Genomic DNA, 19,300 nt, shown 5'->3' with positions numbered 1-19,300 from the left:
AATTTTTGGGACAGTCGAACCTATGTATCTCGAATGATTTTATTTCATTTAATTTTTTTCATGAGCTTCAACTTTTTTTCGTATTGGTACTCATTTTAAGCTACCTAAGATCACAAGCTTTCATTTCAGTTTTCAAATAGCCGGTTATCATGGCGCGAAAACGGTTCACTATTGACGGTAACGTTCTCACCGGCATCATTTTTGTAGAAAAATATACCGATAACTCCACCGGGCCACAAACCACACCAAAGCGGTGTTTTTTCTGAATGAAATGGCAGTTCTTGAATTTATTCAGATTGCTCCGCCCAAATGCGGCAACTTTGCTTGTCTACATACCCATTGAGCCAGAAATGGGCCTCATCGCTGAACAAAATTTGGCTCGAAACATCGAAGTACATTCTTTACAGAACGTGAATTTTCGTAACAAAGTTGAACGTTTTGTAAACGTTGTTCAGGCGTAAGTCTTTTCACGATGAACTGCCAAATTATACTGAAAAAAAATAACATGACAGCGTGAGACTACTCCTGAGTGATCTTCCAAAAAACGGCTATTGTAAAAAGTATCTCTACTTGGATCACTGGTTAGTTGGAAATTATACTAAATTATATCTCAAAGGCCTTCGTAACATTTCTTTACAATCGTAGAGTTGTTCGCGAGAAATTTTGACAACCGACTTTGAAAAGCAGTTTGGAGAAAAACGAGTTACGGATACTGAAGTTAAATTTCAAGGGTAAATAACAAAATGGCGCACTTTGAAAAAAATAGTCCTTTTATTTTAGCAAAGAAAGGGTTGTAAAATAAAAAGTTAGAGGTGAAAAAATTCTCGTTAGTACCGACGAGAACTATGAGTGTGTAGAACAGCATGTTAAAATTTCAAAGCAATCGGTTTAGTATAAAAAAAGTTAAGACCCGGGCCGACCATAAGGACAATGTTTTGAGAAAAACGCGTTTAAAGTTCAACAACTCCGAGAGAGAGGACGCCGCGGCGCTCTAGGAAACTCGTTATAACTCCCGAAATATTTCGGATTTCTGTCTGAAATTTTCACAGTATATTCTCAAGACATTGTACTTTCAAATTAAGCAAAAATTTTTTTTTGAACCCAAGTTACCAGACTACTACCTTAAAGACATTGAATTTAATGAATTGATTACGAAATGACGTTCGATTTGACAACTTATTTTGACAGCTGTCAAGTAACAGCCTTGGAAATGGATGACACATATAAAAAATGAGTGCGAAGGCTTTATTGATTATTAGTTTTATTGATTATTGAAGTGCGTCAACGATTTCTATGAAGACTCGCAAGCCAATTGCAGTTGCAAGTAAGGCTTAGGTGCTTAGATCTCCCCCATTTGCTCGAATTCACCTAATTTGAGCGCGTCATGTTATTTGTAAATATAAACAAACGCTTTTGCGCGCAATTTCCACTTTATTTATTTTGCATTTTTTGTCATTATTTCGCAATACTTTTTGCTTGTTGCAAATTTATGGTACTATTTACTATCAGGTATCAAGTGTTGATTCCTGCGTCAGTCATTGTGCGGTGCAGCTACTTATTTAACGGCATTTGCACTTTTGTTTGACAACAAATAAAATTGTTGTAGTATTCCATTGTAAAAATAAAGCTTTTCTCAGAATCTTTGCGCTATTTTGCTGACAAATTACGAAATCGCTGTATGTGTCTGTATATTTACATATGTATGTATGTACATATGTCTGAAAGAAGGCAGGTTTGTGTGCAGCACCAGCCGAGAACGAGTCATCGCTAATGAGCACAGCGCGGTCGTGGATTAGAACGAAGTTTAGGGGAAGCAGCTCACTTCCTTAAGACTTCACGGCGTTCATACACGTATTAATATTACATGTGTGTGAGTGTGTATGTGTGCTTGTGCCACCGGGTGCGCTTGCACTGCTAAGCTATTATTCACGGTATCTGCTATCTATAAGGTTGCTTATTTAAGTATAATAGTATTTATACAATCGTTATGTATGAGTATGGAGTCATAGTAAGACTGCAAATCCATACGCGCATATACACATATTTGTATGTATGTATGTGTGCACGTATTTTATAAAGCGTTACTTTGAAAAACCACCACTCACTTTGCACAAATACACCGGTTATAGTCCACACCGCCATTGAAGGCTTGTTGCGGCGCGTATCAATGTGCCTGTGGCAAGACGCCAATCGTAGGAAAACAAAGTCCAGGTGTTCGCTAAGACATGCTGTCGTCGTCCCCCGTGCCATACTGGCTGCTTGGCAGCTAAACACAATACATATTCATACATTGGGCAGCGACATTAAAATAGACGCACACACATACAAACATACGTATGTATATATATGCATTTATAAATACAGTAATCTAAAACAGACCAAGCCTCGCTTGATTTGGCGTAACGACGAAATGCCGTTTGTATCATAGATATATAGACATACTTATATATTTAATATGTACGTGTATATACATATGTATGTATTTATATATTATATATGTGTACATATATGTAACTGTTTCGATGTGTGGTTCTTTAGTATTAGAACTGGCCGTTGCGCACCTTGACTTGATGAGTAGTCGCATGTCTTCGTTATTGTTTACTGTGTGACTTGTAGTTACTGTACACATGGATATATGTATTTAAGTACTTGTAAACATTTATATACATACATATGTAAGTATGTTGTATATAAATTTATGTTGGCACATTTGTGGGCATTTGTCCGTTACATTTATTTTTAATGATTTAATTTATTTGTAAAAAATAATTTGGCTATTCCTGCTTCGAAACCCATAATCTTTGGCAATAAGGTGCCTTTAAAAGACCTAAAAAGTCCCTTGAGTATTCGGTCCCTGCCACCATTTATTCTTATGAGAAGATAAAGTGCTGAAAAATCATTAACGACAGGAGTTATGCAAAACCTTAGCATCTCAGGCCCGACACCCAAGAGGAAGTTACTTGAAACTTTTTTCATTGGCATCTCCAAAAAGGTTCGTCCCTTCAACATAGCTTACGATTTGTTAGCTACTTAAGTATGTAATTCCAAGAAGCATTTACTGACAAGAGTTTAAAAACCATCTCTGAAGAAAATTGTGCGAGTAATCTTTAAGGAGAGTACACCCCGACTTCTCTCTAAGGGTATAATTGGGAATTTATTAGCCTCCAACATATATCAATACAATACGATACAACTTGGTATTTATTAGTCACAAATGCATAGCTTTAGTTTATACTGCAGATAGTTTTGTTGAACCATTTACAAGAATTTGACCGAATTCAGGAACAAAAGGTCAATAAGACATTATCAAGTAAAATTGAAAACTTTCTTTCGCATAAAAATATCAAAAAATACCGTTAGAAACATGTTCTTTTTTGACTAATCGCGGGCTCATTCCGGACCAGTCATATTTTTGTAGGGATACAATTTTCGGTACAAGTTTCAATGATTCATAGTTCTTTCTCTTACTAGGTGCCAATATGTAAAATTTGCTAACACAGCTCTATTTCATGCTTAAGAAAGAAAGAATAATGCCATTAATGTAAGAGCTGTTGTGAGCTGTCAGCTATTCATAAAAACAATCGCTCTAAAGCTAGCTAGTTCACACAAATAATTGATCAAGCGAATATTCTTAAGTCCTTAACTTAGTTAAACGCTTGTTTCTTAATATTCTCTTCCTCTTTACGAATTATGTGTGTACAGTTTCACATATTAATTTTTTGGGTCCGTTTGAATATTTTTTTCAAACTTTATGATATATCTATTACTTTTTATGACAGTAGATTCTAAAAACTCTTTATAAAACATTTGCGAAAGAGAATCGCAATCGAGAGGTAACCAAAATTAATATTTGAAAACCTTTCTTAATTCTTTTATATCAAACCTTACGTAAGGAATGTTTTTCCATATTGACCCCATCTCTTAGAAGCAGGTATTTGATGCCTCCCATTACCTTGTTTGTCACTTTGTTTAACCCAGCAAGGTGGATCAAGTGGAAATTATTATTATTCATTTATCAATATTATTAGTATCATATATATAGAGATTAGATGTAAAATTCAATTGGCAAAGTGGTCGAAAGCATAGTGATCCAGAAAGCCAGGGGATTATCAGAAAAACAATACGGCTTTATGAAAAAGAGGTCCACCATTGGCGCCCTAAACAATGTCGCTGTTGCGAAATGCGCCGTAAGTGCCAAGCGTTGGGAAGGCGGAGCAAAAAATATTGCGGGCTGATCACCCTGCAAATATAATCAAGGCTCTGTATGACATATGCGCTCCTCAATATCTTTTGAGCTCTTTTGAAAACAAGCGACTATTATTAGCGCAAGGCTCAGTTCTAGGCCTCTTTCTAAGGAACCTAATGTATAATGGCTTGCTGAGGCGACATTAACCATAAGGTGTTAAATTATTTGCATACGCAGATGACCTTATTGTGGTAGCAGTGATCACATAGATGACCTCCGGAGCAAAAGCAATGAGCGCATAAACGGTGTGGTTATCCTCTATGACTTTAGAACTGGCTGAACAAAAGACAGAAGCCTTGCTCATAAATGCTTGAAAAGTGGAGGGAAGAATATCGATCACTATGTCATTCACAATTCATCCACAACTAAAGTATATGGGTGACTCAAGGCTCAACTTTAAGGATCACCTAGAATACACTGCAGGTAAAGCGAATAAAATTCTAAACGCTTATCAATAATGATGGAAAATAAAGGCTGTATGCGTTCCAGCCGGCGATCCAGGCGCTATACATGCTTTCCGAAAAATATAAAGTAACGCTGCTGAAAAAATAGTCGGTATGATGCCCACTGACATCCAGGGTGACAAATTATCAGAACCATTTATAGGAGCCAAAAGAGAATAGAGAGTCAAAAGCTTAACAATATGACAGCAGCGGTGGCAAACCTCACACGAAAGACGGTGGACCCACAGACTGATACCGGATACCCATTCGTGGGTATACCTGGGCACCCGGATATCCACCTAACCCAAATACCAAGTGGATATGGGTGGCTTAGAGGCCACATGTACAGATTCCAGGAGGACATTAGTCCGAATTGTCCATCGTATTCAGAGTGCTTTGAGCTCAGACCTGTATTATTTTACATAAAATTCAAGGGAAAAACTTAAACTACGATCGGTGGCAGTTTTGAAGTGGAAAATTTGACAACACTCATGGGCCAGTCCATTGAGAACTGGAAGGCTGTCAGCAAAGCGTCGATAGTGTAGTTAAGACTTAAAATAAAAAAATACTCAGCACTTTTTAACATTCTAAATTTAGTTTTCACCCGAATTTATAAAAAATCTCTTCATTTCTTGAGAAAAATATAGTGAAACTTTCAATTTGTGCAACACCTGCAACGCGAACATCAAAAACAAGCTTTGCAGCGGAATACCGTTATAAATCAAAGCTTACGTGGGGGGTGGTGAAAAACAGCCAATAGTTTTGACAAATTCCAACAATTTGTACGTCAACACGCCAACACCAACACCGGCCACAGAGCTGGATGGCGGTCCAGCGCATGAAAGCGAGTGGCGCAGCGAAATGGGCGAAATTCGTTGAAACAAAACACTGCGGGGTACAACATTAATATTTGTTATTCAAATAGAAATCAATGCGCAACAACAACAACAAACACCAGTGACACAGCAAACGTGGCAAGCATGAATAACTTGCCGCTTGTAGCAGTTAGCGAGTGAAAAAGCGGCCGCACACATACCAACACACATACGATAATATGTTTATATGCATGTGTGTCAGCATGTAGCAATGCTGCTACTTGCCACAGCGTTGCAAGTAGTTTTCAAATGATAAACATCCCAACCGCAAGCGTAGAAACAACAGCAACAAACATAACACAAACCCTTCGGTGATTGTTGGAAGGCGCAAGTTGCAAGTTGCAAGTGGCAAGTAGCAAGTACACTTTAGCACAGCTTGTTGTTGGCGGTGGGCGAGTTAAAAATGGGGTGGCATTAATAATGTGTTGATTTGCTGTTGCACTCAGCGGCAGTGTGGCTGCAAGTGGCACTCTCTTTGCGGCTACTGATTAGATGCAACTGCAGCGGCTAACAACTTGCAACAGGCAAATTAAAAACAATGCAGCGAAATTGAGAAATGTCGAAGATAAACGGAAAAGCGCCAGCAGTTATGATTTTTATTCAAATGCAAAAAACTGTTGTGTGGCAAGTTGGTTGTTGGTGCGCCAGAAAAAATGCAAATGTGGCAAATCGTAAATTTCACCGACGCTGGGCGAAGACGCAGCGAAATGTTAGCCTCCCGGTTGCCGCCGGTTATATGCGTTTTATATCTTAATTTGCATGGCAACATTGGCTGCCACAAAAAGTGGCAAGAGCATTGTATGTGTGTGTGCCTTCCGCAAAGGTTAACGCTATGTGGAGCGCAGGCTATCAGCAATAATAGCGTACAAACAAGCGTACACACATGCGCCGTTTATGTGGCACTCGCATGTGCAACTGTGCAACATGTATAAATGTTTTCATATTTGTCAAAATTTAATAGTTTTTCGGCTGCCAATTTGCCGGAAACTTGTTGGAAAGTTTTTATTATTGCAATTGTTATTATTTTATTTATGCCACTGCATTGTTGTTGCCGTTATTGGTGTTTTTATTTTTATTTTTGTTATTGTAGCTTTTATCATTTCCAAATTCGTTGGCTGCAATTTGCTTGCGCTCGTTGTGCCTTTCATTTACATGCAACATGTGCGCCGTACGTTGCCGCATTGTGCGCCACGACCAACAAGTGGCATTCACATTTGCCCCAAGCCAATCGCATTGTTGTTGTTGTGGTTGCGAGTACCAAAAGGTTGCAAAAAAATCGTAGCAAATAAAATGCTTCGTTATGCGCCGTCGATGACTAATGCAAATTTTATTTTCTTACACTTCGCACATGCCGCATGCAACAACTCCAACAACTAGCACTAGCAAAACAAGAAACATTTAGTGTTGTTATATAAATAGCTTTAAGATTTTTTTTTTGGAAATTTTAGTTTTTTTTAGCTAAATTATACACCGTTATATTTAAATAATTTTTAGATATGTTGCAGATATAACGATTTTGTCTAACTTGTGCATCTAAAAAATAAGTTGGTGAAATCAGTACTTAATACTAAAAATAAACTCACTGTTTTTGCAACAAATCGAAAGTTTTATGGAAGTACAGTCAGAATGATCAGATTTGTCATTTCGGAGAAAATTTCATAATGCCACACTCGCAGAAACGAGCGAAGAATGGCAAAAAACTGGAACAGCTGATTTTCACAAGCTTTTCTTGAGGCGACCAAAAGCAGCAAAGTCATTCGGCATAGACCGAAATTGGCAGTAATCACTTAGCGATGGACCCGGAATATAAAGTGAATACGTAAAAACTTTCCAACCAAGCTTACGGAACTTCTGGAGGGTCATCATTGATGTGTACAGCTTGGCGTTGTTCTGACGGAGCACAATTGCTCACCAATTGTCCAATGCTGGCAGCTTCTGGACGATTCTTTCTTTCAAATGGTCAAATAGTTGACAATATTGATCCGAAGTAAAAGTTTGGTCGTAGGTGAGCAACTCATAGCAAATGACTCTATGCCAATCCCACCAAAAAATATATATATATGGCGTATTGTCTCTTTGCTGGCTTCCATCTTTGACGCGTGAATAAATAATACCTAGTCAAGCAATCACAAAACTGTCTAAAAATATATTTACGAAATGCTATCCTTACTTATCATTATTGCATAATGGACCGCACTGTACAACCGGAGATAAAGATTGTAAGATAAGAAAGGATAAATAGATGAGTATTGCACCGCGACCTTAGGTCTATTGTGCCGTCTCCTAAGTCACCATGACCCACCTAGCCTCAGCATATTGATAAATTCCAAAACACGGCTAGGTTCTAGTGAAACGATGTGATCTATATTTCAAAATATCGATCCAAGAACCATTATCCTGCGTCTGTAGACTGCTTTGCAGTCGATTATCAGCTTTTCTCAAATTTCAGGGAGTCGCAGAACCGGTAATTTGCACAAGAAGCTATGCCAATGTTATATAAGTGATTCTTCAGTTTCTTATAGCCAAGTAGCCTGCGTTTGTTTACATATTTAAACCTGTTGGTTATAACCCCCATCCCCCCCAAATACCCACCGACGTTTTTGGAGTCATATTAGCAGGAGCCACTTGGCATACCACTTGTTTATACTATCCCTAAGCACTAGTTCCAGAGTGGAGTCATTCCATTCAGCCTTACTGCCCAAGGTAACCTTGAACTTTTTGGTGGAGTTTACCCTTTTGGTAATGCTATCACTTGGGAGAGTTGGAGTCCTACCAAAGTCTGCGATTTTTTTGATTTCACCATGGCCGATTTCACCATGATGCTTCCACCGCAGATCGGAAACCAGACCAAGTTTGAGACCAATATAGTTAATCATGTTAGTCATCGTTACCTCTCTGCCCTGAAGGGTAAGGTTCCTGAGGCCAGCTGGGGACCTACATCTCGTAAACGGGACATTGGTCATCTTTGAGGGGTTAGTGTTCAGCACCATCCCACTCTAGGCTCTAGCGGAACAAACTATGATCTTGCCAGATAACGCAATTAGTTTAACCCGCTTGAAAAAGCCTAAAAAATGCTATTGCTTTCTACCACGCAAATCTTTTAAGATTTAGAAGGTACACTTTTAAGACACCACCTTCTATTGTTGTTGTCTCACCATAGTTCTTACAGTTAAACTCAAACCAGGCGAGCACTTAGACGTAAATAAATTAAACGCCTCTATTAATGAGAATAGTGACCGAGAAGTATTGGATCTAGGCAACTATTATGTTGCTAAACCAAATCCAATCCAAAAACTTGCTAATAGCGACCGCTGGACAGAGTGTGCTTACACCAAAAATCAATTCAGTCAATTGGATACCACTTTGGAAGCGAAAGCATAAAAGACACCAAGTATCTGCTCATACCAAAAACAAAGAATAGAAAACTTAAGAACTGTAATCAGTAATACTTCAAGGAGATCTGGAGATAAGTATTATTCCTACTAGATTCATTAACTTCTGGCTAACAACCCAACCTTCGTAAAGATCAAGCGGAGAAAGCAAGGCTTGCTCTAATGTTTTGCTCAGCGAAAGAGAGGAATGTGCATTCAAAAGCACTACTCCTGAAATATGGAGAAGAAACAAAAATGGAATCCTCAAAATTCCTCCATAAAAGGTGGTAGTTCTACTTATTTGGCACGACTCTCTATAGCATAGTTTTCAAGAGGCAATATGTCAAAGTGATCCAACAAAGTTTAGATAATTTTGCCATTGAGAAAGCATCATTCTCCTCACTCCTGTCGAAAATAAATCGTAAATTTATCGTCACGCATCGCTCAATTAAAACCCAACGCGCACCCTTTCGCCCAGAAGCCTTCCTAAATTCGTTGCAATTATCAAATTGCGTACACCTTATAACGCAGCACATAAAACTGAGTATCCAGTTACATATAAATGAGTGTTGCCTACGCAACCGAAGAGCACACTTAAAACCGTTAAAGCACGAACTCAATCAAGCGTGCCAAAGTGAACTCATTTAAGTCAAACAAATTATTTAATCGCCAACTCAGAACATCTGCTAGCATTCAACAGCGTCGGGCGGCCGAGATTTTTCGCATGCGCAAAAGCAACAACAACAAATTACGCATAACGACAAACGAGAAGGGACGCGAAGCAACCAACACAACGTGCCACAACAAGTTTCGCACCTTGCAAAAATCACCGAACACAACCTTCCACTGACGAACCTTCGCAGCTGGTAGCGAGAGGGTGACGCGGTGCGTGGCAGAGCTTACGTGGCATGAACCACCATTGCCACCGTGTGCTGCAGACAGGGTGTGCTGCGCCGAGCGGCAGCAGGAGGTTGAAAAGTAGAAAAATACCAGCGCTTCACAGACGAACTTGCCACAATTGTACTTGCAACGCCATTAACGACATGTGCGCATACCTGCGCATTATTATTATTCCAAATACCTGGCAACAACAACAGCAATAACAAGCATAAAATCCGTGCAAACTGTGAGAAACTTTTATGCGCCGCACGAACACACACCCCTAAAACGACTGACAACGCAGATTTCCAAGCCCGACATGCTGCCACACATGTGCAGCTTTGTGTGGCAGGCGCACCGTTGGCAGCTGGTACCTCCTAGGTATAGTTTAAGGGATGTCTGGCATTGAAATTTTGCGCACCGGCCGACGCCACCAACTCCCAGCGAGTGTCCTTGCAATATGTTGCACGTCGACAAGGCGTCACGTCCTTTCCACCGCCGCTCTGTGACTGCCCCTCGCCACTAAACGCTTGCCTCATTTGTTACCCGCTATTGGTATGGGTGTGTGTCTGTGTTTTTGTTGCTGTGATTTCGTTTGCTGTTGCACGTCATTACTGTTTATTTAGTTAAGTGATAGCCGCTGGTTGCCTCTCTGTGTGAAAGTGCGTCCAAAAGCGCCGGCATTGTTGTTATTGTCATTTTGGCATTTGTTGCCTCGCCACAAGCGGCGGCAGCAGCAGCTGTGCACTGGCATCAATGCCAACACTATTGTAGCAAATACAATATAAAAACAACAACAACCATAGGTAACACCGGCAGCAGCAGCAATGAAGGGTGGCAAAAGCATGGGAATATTTTTTGTTTTCCATTTTCAGGCCATCACCCAACTTGCCACGGGATCAGCGCTTGCTCACATTAATACCCAGTTATTGTTTGCCATTGTTGTTGTATTCAGCATACGTTTTACGTTTCAGTTTTTCGAAATAATTCTATTTGCGTATTTCGATTTTTTGAGCCTGTGTCTGTATGATTTATGTGCCTACCGCTTGCCTCACGTTGCAGCGATTTGTTCGCTGAGGTATTTATCAATTTCTGTGATTTTGTTGTGACTTTTTCTTCGCTTCCGATTGCTTGACTCTCGTTTTGGGGTGGCAAACTGTACCTGTTTGAAATGTTTGAGATTTGTGTTCACATTTTGAAAATCTTTATGAAGTGGTTACTCGGAATAAATGTTTTGGCGTTTGCAAGTGGGGTGATGACGTCATAAGTGGTGAGGTGAGTTCAAGTTTTTTGAAGAAATATCTGCATGTGAAATTTGATATGTTATTTCCTGTGCATCTGGGTAATGCTAAGCTACTGTTACCACGAGAACTATCCTTACGTGGAACCTTCTTGATTCTGTAAAACGAATTTGAGATTTCCCTTGGCCTGACCTTGTTTTCCAAAGAAGGAAGTGTCACATACAAAGGTTTCCATAGAAGGACTTGATTTTAGTTGATCATTTTGTGTGGTAACTCTAATCTACTCCATGGTGGTCCGAAATCGACGTTTCAGACAAATTATCTGCGTCTTGGAAAGAAGGTTACGTGTGCAAAATTTCAGATCAATACAGACAGACGGGCAGAACGACTAACGGGTATGACTAAATCGACTTGCCGTTCCCACGGCACTCGGGTCTAAGTAATGAGAAGGGATCCGGATTTTTCTCCGCTCAAGGACTTTCAACTCGGTACCGTGCCTCGAAATTACTTCAAGAATAATTTCTCCCGCTACAAGAACCACAACTAAATCGACTAAGCTAGTAACGCTTTATGTATGTACTTTGCAGGGACCCCGACATTTCCTTCTTGGTATTACAAATCTCGTTTCAAACTGAAGAAACTCTGTTCAGTGTTAAATAATTCTATTCCCGAGACTGATTAATATTGATGATAAATATATCCGTTTCCACTGTGTTCATCTGATACAAAAAAATTATCTGCATTATTCAGTCATCGATCCAAAATCTTTGTCAAATTCTATGAAACTCTAAATCTTTCCTGGTTTATTTTTCCATTTCCTTAATATTTTTGCATTTCACGAATATCTCTTAAGTTTTCTGGAAAGTAGTCGAAATGGGAATGTAGAGTGTGTTCTACTTTTGACTCATTGGACAACCTAAAGCTTGAAATGCTTTATAGATTCTTTTGCCGATTTTTTGTAGTTAGGGTCTTTCATATTATCAAAAAATTTCTCTGACCTTTCGAAAAGCGATCCAGCCTTTTCGTTGAGCATCCGTCATAATTGTGATGAACTGTGGATCAGCTTTAAGCCGTCGTATTGCTGATTCAACGAAAACATTTTCCATAAACATTGCGTCCGACAGACCTGGAAACTTCGTTACTAATTATACGAATCAATTTCCACCTCTGGAATGTGACAATATAAATTTCTTCATCGATCCCAACTTTGTAAAGCGGTGGTAGAAGAACTTTATGAGGAGGCACCAAAGTTTCATGCAGGAGAGGAAAGAAAAGGAATATGGTTAGCCCGTAGAATAGACAATAAATGATGTTTGCACCGCGACCTAAGGTATAATGTGCCCTTATAAACCCATCTCCATTATTTGGAATCACCGCACACTTGCCATCCTTGGTCTTTATATTTACATTTGCCAAAAAAACAGTTCTAAGTTCTTGTATGTTTTCTTAAGGTGTACAGACTGACCATACCTTTGAAATCGGATATTTTAAAGCTTTTCTTGTTGCCCTTAAACTTAACTCGAAGGTCTTCAACACATCGTTTGCAGACTTTATAAGGTACTCAACCTTTAATAATATTGTATCTGAGTACATTTTCAAAATTTTACCCACACAACTTTACTGAAAGAGGCTTTATTTAAAGTCAAAACATCCTTTAAATTCAAATATTGCGTAAGAATTTCAGTACAAATTTTAACGCCTCTTTAAATATTTAACTCACACATAAATGGACTCTATAATCTATATTACCTGACATTTACGGCCTTGGCCACTTTTTCGCTACTGAAAAATAACAATCAGGCGTATTTAGGAATATTTATAACGTAATATAGTGTTGGCAATAAAAATTGCATTGACTTTGCTGTAAATACAGGAAGCCATTAGCAGATAAGTGGCGCCACAATAATAAGTGCTTGATTATAACTACAAACGTAGTCACAGTAGGCGCATGGAACGTGATTTATTCTAATTGACTACTGTTGAAAAGAATAGCTTTATATAGTCGGTTAAATAATGGGTTAAAGTAGGAGATTACATGCCAAAGTACAAGCATTAGGGTGGTCCGGTATACAGTTAACAGATAATTTAGCATGCATAAATAGTTGAAGGCAACACTTCCCAAAGGTAATTCGATTTAGATGAGTAAGAAAGGAAAATTTAACCATTTTTAGTATTTATAAGTTGGAAAACAATCATTTTTGTTGAGTAAAATGTACTCTTCAAAAAAATGTAAAAACTTTGTTCCAAAAATAGATATTTGTAAATAAATGAAAAATTCTATCACTAGCTTTAAGTTCTGAGTGATATGATACCTCGTTTGGATCTACATATTAGACTAAAGGTCACCCATTTGAGATAAACGCATATAAACTTAATCACAAATATTGTTAATCCAGGGAGAGTTTATAAATTTAAAGAGACAAATATATCAATACCTAGAAAGTGTTACTGGTCAGCAATATATTGTCATTTTCCTTATTTCTTCGAAAAGTTTCGAATTTTAATACAAAGATTTTATCAATATTTAACCTGACATGGCTAAATGGCGATTTTCAGGGAATGCATGAAGTTCAGCTATGTACTACACTAATGGAGAGAGGCTAGGTTAGTTTTCATACCGAAGGCAGGACGAAACAACCCAACATACTCAAAAGAGTTTAGGCCTACAAGCTTACCTTCCTTCCTGCTGAAAAGGCTAGAGAAGATCTTGGACGCGCACATTAGGGCCATAAAGGGATCTTCAATATAAGGAATGCGCTTTTTGAGCATTCCTGGACATTTCTTGAGCGTTTAGCAAAGTCTCTACGGAATCTTTTCTGAATAGTATCCAGTCAATAGGTGTTGATCTCGCTATAGAACGCTAGATCAGAAGCCTTTTGACCTCTAGACGGACAAGAACAGAATGGAACGAAGTCGAAAGTCTGTAGAGCTACTCCCCAAAGTGGAGTATAATCTCCGCTTCTATGGACATTAGTGATGAATAAACTGCTAAGGAATTTTGAAGGCAAAGCCCCTAAGATAGTAGCATATGCGGATGACATTAGCAGTATTATGACCACCAGTCTCAATACGGTCCAGAACTGGGCATCGGAATCGGGTCTGTGGTAGAACCCGAAGAAACACAAAATTTCTCCATGGAGGTTCCCTTTGATAAATGGGACAAAACACTCTCTTAAGGACCGCACCAAGTACCTTGGGGTAGTCTTGGACAGCAAACTGCTGTGGAAACACAATGTGGAAGAAATAGGAAAGCCAGCAATGCTTTATATGGCAGATGCTCGGCACAACCTGGGCTCTGCACCGGTGCTACACAACTATTGTTAGACCAATTCTGCTCTACGGTGCACTAGTATGGTGGACAGGTTCACCTGGAATATACTGTCGCTTAAAAGGTTGCCGAATCACTGCAGTATATTTCAAGCAAAGGGCTTTGCTGTCGCGAAGGCAGCGGATTCTAATGCACCTGCAGGCAATTCCAGAGTCAACTTCTATGTAGACAGTCAAGCAAACGATATACATATATATAATATTAGATCAACTTTTCGCAGAAATGCATAAATTTTGTGAATAATTTTTAAAGTGATAACCTCAAAACTAAATTTTGGACCACTCTAACGAATACCAAAGTAGTGAAATGGCATTATAGACCAATATTAAAGCAATTGAACTTAAACGCCTCACTGGCACGCCCCTAAACCAAATTACTCCTTCCCTGAACCATATTAGCAAGCTGCTTCAGTAGACTCTAAATTCCAAATAAAAGTTTTACGTAAAATTTCAGCTTCCTCAATCAACATGTTTCGTTTTGGTATTAAAATTTTATGCTAAACAAAACTACAGAAGTCTTTTGTATGGCACAAATTGAATGGCTTAGTAACAAAAACAACAACAAAGCATGTGCAAAGCTTTCAGCCGACAATTACGCGTGCACGAACTCTAATGGCAAGTTTCTTCGTTTGCCTTTTTTATGCACACAATTAACGAACTGCTGCTGTTTCCAGCAACAACAACAGCAACAAGAGCATATTATAATTTGTTTTCAGCAACAAAAGCACATATGTATGTATGTATATTTGTATGTGTGTATGGGTTTTATTAAGTTGACATGACTTTAATGCGAATGTGAGCGACATTTAATGCGACCATTGTTGTTGCATGCAACAGGCTATTAGTAAAGCGATATGGCTGCATATATGTGAGCAAATAAAAAGAAAATTATTGAATGGGGTTATCGGTGATTGCAAAGAAAATTGCAACTGCCTTGCTGGGCCACTTACAAGCACACATACATTCATGCAAGCAGTTGTGGCATGTGGCGTGTGGGTGGCATTAACTGGTAGACATATCTACGGTAGTGAAATTCTTTTCACTAATAAATTATTTACAACCAGCTTAAGCGCCCTGAGATAGGCTCTTTTGTATGCACTGAGTGACATTTGCGGCTGCCGAAGCTGATAAAGCATTAACAGCTGCTCGGAAGGCGAATAAAATGCTCATAGACGGAAGCTGGCACTGTGGTGAGGAATGCAGAGATTCTGTGCAAAATTAAAAAAAATGGGAGAATGGCAGAGATGTACCATAATAATAACAAAAATGTTCGAAAATTGGCGATTTATTTTTTAAAATAGTTCCATAAAAACTCGATGCACTGGACTCAGCGATACTCTAAGTTCTTTAACTTATCAATAAAATGCGCAAAGTAGCCCGATGGCAGCTTTCTTATTCGACTTAAATTTCTGCTCGATGCATGCGTTTTACAAGTTTGGAAGCAAAACGAAATACAACAGAAAGGTTTTGAAGAATCCGATGGACGGAACAAAAGTTTATGGTCTAATTCGAACAATTCGACATTGTTAATGGAAGAGGTTTGAGCCTTTGCATACCAGAGACATGCTGGAAGATCACTTTTGTCTTCGCCAAATGGTATAATTTTTCGCATATTTCGGTATAGAATTGGTCCAATAATTTGGTCTTTGACCGTTTTACTCTTCTTCAAGTAGCCAAGGTAGATCATACCTTCTGAATCACTTTCCGGCCAATAAGATAGCCTTCACCTTCTCTGGAAAAGGTTCGCCGGTGGAGTCCACTATTTTGCCCAAGGTATACCAGTGGATTCGTATTTCACAAAGCAATGCTGATACTACTCCGTTTAGGCTCCTTTTCTTTGCTACTTCCTCTCTTCTTTCTTCCAACGGAATGACAGAAACGATAGGACGAAGCAAAGACGGGGAGATGGGCGCACTGACTTTACAGAAAGTATGGGTAAAACGGATATATGGGGAAACTGATTTCTATCTTACGCAGTTTTTCAACAGAACATGGTTCACACAGAGAATATCTCTACAAATATGGACACGATGATGAGACAAATTGCTCCATCTTTGAAGTAGGAAACCTGAAAAACGATCAGGTGAGGACGTAAGGAGAAAAGAATGGCAAAGCAGCGAAAACAGAAGGATTAACCGGCCATAGAGCGAAAATACGTGACTGAAGAGCCGAATGGCTAAGTTTGGCCCCACGATGTAATGCCTAGCGGTAGTCCCGAGAGTCGAATACAAGCAATGACGATTATGTTCAGGGTTTAGTGCGTAGGCGTACTGTGCCGCAAGTTCTGGTTGGGCGTGGTGTACGAGATCAAACAAAAAATACTCCGGCAGTGTGCCTATGCGATACAAGACGACCTTTGTCACTTTCGTTTACGGCTCATGAAAACAACGACTTTTCTCTATCGCCATCCAAGAAGAAGAGCCACTGATCTAGTATCCATTCAAGAATTAAAACCTATGGCATCTAGTCCTGACCCATGGTATTCCCTAGCTTTTTCTCTAAAATCCTCGAACACGATCTCTTGGGCCGATTTGGTGTTTCGTTTCTACTACATATGAAAAGTCGTATCATCGTTCATCAGAATAAAGTCCTCAAAACTAAATTCTAACTCATCGATGATCAAAAGGCCGCAATTTATACAGAAAGATACTCGCAATAGACCCAGAAGGTTCAAACTTACTGCTGACCCATAATCCCTCTCTCTAGCTGATTACCATTATTTCCATTTTCATGTGCCCCAATCCACTGTGACATGGAAATGTTTATAGAAGTGCAATCCATAAACTATCGGGCATTTGAATTTCCACAAAGGCGCTCACAATTTCCGTACACTTGATGGATAATCGATCGCCGACGACCGGGCCACCTACCAACTGTGCTGCTTGGAGAAGGCGCAAAAAAATGTCATTAAAAGCAACAATAGCTGCACCAACAACACATACAACAACAAGCATGACAAACGTGAAAGCTCACCCGCTACGCGCACCGAGGTCAACTGTCAATGCAACAAAGCCGCTGGCTGCCGCTGGCCGCTTATCACATGCCACCAGCCAACACATGTGCGCATAGGCTCGTTACGAAATTTGTGCTTAAGCTGCCGCAAAGAGCACAAAACGAAGCCACAAAAAATCAGCAAATAATAGCTGACTCGTGCATTTTACTTTACAACTTGGTTTGGGCCATTCAAAATATTATTGCTGCCACTTATCGCACTTTACGGCGATTCGGCGGCAGCGGACGCACACACGCGCGCCAGCTTGCGTCAATGCGCACGGTGCACAACAACAACGAGCGTTGGACAGCAGCTCCACAGGCGCGCAAATTGGGTGATCGCCCGGTCGGTCGGCGGGTCGGTCGTTTGGTCAGTCAGTCGGCTGCCCAGCAGCGCCTCGGCCTGTCGTCTGCCCAGCCCACATGTCATCCCATATTTCTACCAACTCACAACTAGATTACGAGCGCACAGCGTTGCACGCCCGTGCGCATGCATGTATGCGGCTACTTGCAACATTGTGGCACTGTCCAATGGGCGACGCACACATGCGCGCGGCTGCGACAAATTCAATATTTCGGCTCACTTAAACGCAAACACTAAAAAGTCACTTACCGAAATCTATATTTTCCAGCTGCGTTGTTGTTGCAGTACAATATGGCATAACGCTTTGTTGTTTTGCGCTTAGTGAATTGTAGTTTTACAGCTGTTGTTGTTGTTATTGTTGTTTTGTTTTGGCTGTTGTCATATGTTTGTTGGTTTTTTATTGCTTGTTTTGGTGCGCCCAAAATCGGCTAATCAAGTTTTAAGTCGGCGCATAAAGTTTTTGTGGCTGCCACAAAGTCAGCTGGTTGCGCAGGCGCGCCGCCGTCTGCAGCCGTAATGCGGGTGTGTTCGCTAGTAAATGTGCGCCTAAAACGTGCCACTTGCAACGCAATCGCCATTCGGATTTTTTTTTGCCGATTTTTGGTGCCACAAAACTGGAAGAAACACAAAAGTGAACAGAAAATTAGCTAAATAAGCGATAAAAATATTGAAAAGAGAGGCAAAAATAATACTCTTAATGATTGAAAAGTAAATATAAATAAATTAGCCAGTCTAAAACAGTCGCAACGCAGTTTCTGAACTTAAGGAGGGAATTAAATAATATTTGATAATAATAACCGCAAAAAGCTGTTTAAGCCACAGTCACAATGCCCCTGGAGCGATCTGGTAATCGTTATGAAAGCAGGTTACTAATGAAAAAGTGGGCCAAAATTAAAACAAGTCCTAGCACCCACAACAGGCCAGGTGTCATAATATTTAAAGTCCATGCCACATGCTGCATATACTTCGCCGCCGGTCATGACAATCTATGAAGTTGGGTTTTTGTGGCTGGTTTGTATTTGATTATTAGCTAATTGATTTTATGTTATGACTTTTTATATTGGAGGTTAGGGGAAGATATGGACCGATTCCACTAATTTCTAGCACCAAACTCGATTAAGTCTTAAATAAAAACTTCAGTCAATGCCAATAAAATAACTCAGATATTACAGATATTTGACAAAAAGCCAACTACTTAACTACGCCGTACCAATATGGTCACCTCGATGCAGTGAAACGCAGACGAGGCAGCTCAAAACTTGTCAGAATACTACACTCCGGACTACGACAGGATAGCTCTTGATGTCTCCCATCAAACACCCGCATAGTGAGACACGTAAGCTATCAGTTAAGGAACATAATGAACTCCTCTTCAAGCAGTTTCTGCTGGGGTGCTTTTGCAGAAATCATTCCTGCAGTCACCCGATTGGAGCGGAACCGTCTCCATTCACAACGGAGCACCTTCAACGGCTCTCTCTCAGTGAATGGCGTACTTGGAGTCAAACCTCCACCCACTGCACACGAAGAGCTCCAGCTACCGCGAGAAACGAGAGCGACCCTTGT

The 19,300-nt window shown here is 39.8% G+C and overlaps 1 protein-coding gene across 4 annotated transcripts in view; it reads right to left on the bottom strand.

The window, feature by feature from the left end:
• The window catches only part of LOC126754110 (trans-1,2-dihydrobenzene-1,2-diol dehydrogenase), a 239,468-nt gene that overhangs the window by 2,420 nt on the left and 217,748 nt on the right, over positions 1 to 19,300 (bottom strand). For 3 of the 4 annotated variants that reach the window (XM_050466019.1, XM_050466018.1, XM_050466020.1), the window contains one exon: positions 17,987 to 18,351. The exons of the other annotated variant lie outside the window; for it this stretch is intronic. The gene's annotated coding sequence lies outside the window, so the exon portion shown is untranslated. The remainder of the gene's footprint in view (positions 1 to 17,986; positions 18,352 to 19,300) is intronic. 4 annotated transcript variants of the gene reach the window in all.

The sequence above is a fragment of the Bactrocera neohumeralis genome, chromosome 3 (genome assembly GCF_024586455.1).
Source record: "Bactrocera neohumeralis isolate Rockhampton chromosome 3, APGP_CSIRO_Bneo_wtdbg2-racon-allhic-juicebox.fasta_v2, whole genome shotgun sequence".
In the NCBI taxonomy this organism is placed as follows: Eukaryota; Metazoa; Arthropoda; class Insecta; order Diptera; family Tephritidae; genus Bactrocera; species Bactrocera neohumeralis.
The sequence above is the reverse complement of the archived record's forward strand: the minus strand, read 5'-3'. Positions and strand labels throughout refer to the sequence as shown.